We start from the raw sequence: 4,243 nt of genomic DNA on the forward strand, positions 1-4,243 counted from the left end.
TCTAGTTCTTGCTTGGGGACAAGCAAGGGTTTGGTTTGGGGAAGTTTGATGCATGTCATTTATATGATGTTTTATACCTCATTTTACACGCATTTCAGAGCTCATTTGTGTAGTTTAAGCTACCATTTCCCCTATTTCCGTCTACTTTCGTGTTTTTGTACATTATTGCAGAAATGTGAAGAATTCAACGGAAATTTAGCTAAATCCGTCCCCGAGTATCCTGCATTGCATTTGACGTGAAGTATTCACTTAAGGAAACGAGCTTGGTGCGCATTTCAAGGCCCGAAAGACAAATCCACGAGACTATAGAAGTCAAGTACTAGCTAAAGCAGTCGATCGACTGGCCCCCTTAGTCGATCGACCGACCCACGGGATCCAGAAGCTACTGTACACTGCATCCCAGTCGATCGACCGGTCCCAGTGGTCGATCGACCAAGACGTTACTTCAGACGAGAATTAAAAGATTGGGAAACTTGAAGCCCATTGTATTTTAGGTTTTGGAAATAAAAGTTACGTTAGTTTGCTATATAACGTAACCTAGAACATCAGAGTAGACATCGAATTATTATCTAGTTTTACATTCAGTTTTAGAATATCAATAATTAGGGTTTGGAATATTGGTTTGCATCGAATTTTCGTTCGTACTTCTAATCATTCCGTTACAATTCTTCTGCAATTTCGGTATTCCTTTTGTTCTATTTCAGTTCATCTTTATTGCGTTGATAGTATAGAAATTGCTAGTTAGATTCCAAGCCAATTTTATCGTTTTATGTTATTTATTTATCTTTCCGTATTAATCATGAATTCAATAGTTAATTTCGTTAATTTCATTGTTGTTATCATCTCTAGTATGAGTAGCTAATTTATTCGTGCTAGGATGTAGGGGAACTATAGTATAGGCGGCATTAGAATAATTTGGCCTGAAATCGCGTGTCAGTCGATCGACTGCCATACTTGGTCGATCGACTGACCACGTGAGGTTTTACCTTCGTTTTAATTGTTTTAATTCTTTATTTGACGAATCGAGTGCACACGACTAGTTGAATGTTTAGGATGTGACTGACCCATTAGATCGAAAGATAGGGAAAGTTGTTAGATCACCAATTAAAATGACTAAACTATGCTGAGATCGAAAGATAGGTAAAGTTTAGATTATTAGTCACTTTTCAGGACGAAAGTCAGTATTAGTGATATTAGGGACTTATAGCGAGATCGAAAGATGCTATCTGTTGAGAGTGGACCGAGAGGACCTCTTGTTTTCCAGCCTCATGTGTTTGATTTAGATCGACTTAGTTTGCTGCTGCCGAAACTATAATGAACCGACCATCCTAGTACCCTTCTTTATATTTGATTTAATATATTTCTTTAGTTTAATTTTTATTGTTATTAGCTATAGACCAAATCAAATCAACCCCCACACTTGTTACCTTAGACTAAATTTAGACAACTTTTAATTACATTCGCTTCCTTGTGGTTCGACCCTGTTCCCACTAGCCTAGGTTAGTTTTAATAGGAATTATAAATATTATTTTTGGTGCTCACAACGACGGGTATCAACCATCTTAGGATTCAAAGCCTGTTTACCTCAAATGTCATCATAAAGATCAGGCTGCACTGTCAAATCTCCCACAACATCCCCTCTCTGCATCATATGTATCCCAAACTTCCCCACCTCATCTCTCAACCTCATCAAAGATAGAGCTGTACACAAGGAATGTACACTCTTCCTACTCAAAGCATCTGCAACAACATTGGCTTTCCCATAATGGTAGATAATATCCATGTTATAATCGCCAATGAGCTCCATCCACCTCCTCTGTCTCATGTTCAACTCCTTTTGAGTGAAGATGTACTTGAGACTCTTGTGATCTGAAAATACCTTAAAGGTCGTCCCATAAAGGTAATGTCTCCATATCTTGAGAGCAAACACCACTGCACCCAACTCTAGATCATGTGTTGGGTAGTTCTCCTCATACGGCTTCAATTGCCTAGAAGTATAGGCAATCACCTTACCGTTCTGCATCAACACACATCCCAACCCATTCTTTGAGGCATCTGTATAAACCTCAAAGTTCTCGATCCCTTCAGGCAATGCTAAGATAGGAGCTGTGGTCAAACGGTCCTTTAATGTTTGGAACGCTTTCTCACAACTCTCATCCCAACGAAACCTGTTCTCTTTACTCATCAAAGCTGTCATAGGTCTAGCTATCTTGGAGAAATCTTTCACGAACCGTCTGTAGTATCCAGCTAAACCCAAGAAACTCCTGATTTCAGCAACATTCTTTGGTGCTTCCCACTTTGTCACTGCCTTAATTTTTGCCGGATCCACAGCTACTCCCTCCTTAGAGATCACATGCCCCGGAAAAGCAACTTTCTCCAACCAGAACTCACACTTGGACAGCTTAGCATACAACTCATGCTCCCTCAGAGTCTGCAACACAATCCTCAGATGCTCCTCGTGCTCCTCCTTAGTCTTAGAGTAGACTAAGATGTCATCAATAAACACCACCACGAACTTGTCTAAAAACTGTCTGAAGATTCTGTTCATCAAGTCCATAAACACAGCCGGTGCATTAGATAACCCAAACGGCATCACCACATACTCATAGTGACCATACCTCGACGTGAAGGCTGTCTTTGGTATGTCCATCTCTCTAATCTTCACCTGATGGTACCCCGACCTCAAATCAATCTTGGAAAAGACTGATGCACGACTAAACTGATCAAACAGGTCATCTATACTTGGCAAAGGATACTTGTTCTTCACCGTCACTCGGTTCAGCTCCCTGTAGTCTATGCACAACCTCAAACTCCCATCTTTTTTCTTCACGAAAAGAACTGGTGTTCCCCACGGCGATACACTAGGTCTAATGTATCCCTTTTCTATCAGATCATCTAACTGTTTCCTGCGCTCCTCCATATCTTTAGGACCCATCCGGTACGGTGCCTTAGAGATTGGCCCCGTCCCCGATTTCAACTCAATGGTGAAATCTATCTCCCTCTTCGGTGGCAACCCCGGAATCTTCTCTGGAAAAACATCTGCAAACTCTCCCACCACTGGTATCTGATCAACTGTCGGACTCTCTATCCGGTCATATCTCACATGGCATAAGATCAAAGGACATCCCTTCCTCAGATAAGACTTCAAGGTGACAGCTGCAATCAACTTAACATTGGGTTTGACTAGAAACCCACGATAAGACACACTAACACCCTTAGGCCCTCTCAAAGACACTTTCTTTTGATGACAGTCTATCTTAGCCTTATACTTTCCTAACCAGTCCATCCCGACTATCATCTCAAAATCGTCAAAAGGAAACTCAATCAAGTCTACAGGTAGATCAACTTGCCCAACTATCATAGATACATCTCTAAACAACCTCCCACATGATACAGACTCACCCGAAGGTATAAAAACTTTCTCACTTACAGACTCATATACCCTCAAACCCAACCGTTTAACATGACTCGAAGATACAAACGACTGAGACGCCCCCGAATCAAACAAAACAAAGGTATGAATACCGTTAACAAGAAAAGTACCAGTGATAACATGTGCATCCTCCTCAGCTGCTTTCTTGTCCATCATGAACATGACTTTCCATCGGTCTTGTCCACCTCCCGGACAAGATCTTGGTGATGTGGTCGGCTTAGCACCCGACCCCTGGTTGGTGTTGTTGTTCCTAGCTGGTTTTTGATAGGAATTACCGCCATTGCGATTACCTCCACCCTGATAGCTCTGACTTCCCCGGTTAGACCATGACCCACCTGGTCTGTTACTCGCATAACTCTGTGCAGGTCCCTGAGAATAGCTCCCCCGAGCCGATCCCTGGAAAGCTCCCGGTGCACTCGTGCACTCATGTCTCTTGTGGCCCACACCACCACAACCATAGCAGGTCATCCCCCAACTACCACCACCACTCACACGGCCACGCCCAAAGGAAGCCCTAGCACTGAATCCTGACCCAGAAGAAAACCCTCTAGCTTGGGTGTGGTTGCCTTTCTTATAACTAGATTGGCCACCACCCTCACTCTCAGCCTTTCTTTTCTCACTCACTCTCTCCTGAGCCATCTCCACCAACCTCTCAGCTCTCCCAGCCCTCTCATAAGCTTCCTTAACATCGGTAAGGACTCCCACGGGTAACTTATCCATAATCTTGGGTGTCAACCCTCTCTCAAACCTCGGCGCCGGGTTCTCCTTACTCAAACCCATATCCTCAAAGATACCTAGACTTCTCATTGA

This window comes from Silene latifolia, chromosome 6 (genome assembly GCF_048544455.1).
Source record: "Silene latifolia isolate original U9 population chromosome 6, ASM4854445v1, whole genome shotgun sequence".
Classification (NCBI taxonomy): Eukaryota; Viridiplantae; Streptophyta; class Magnoliopsida; order Caryophyllales; family Caryophyllaceae; genus Silene; species Silene latifolia.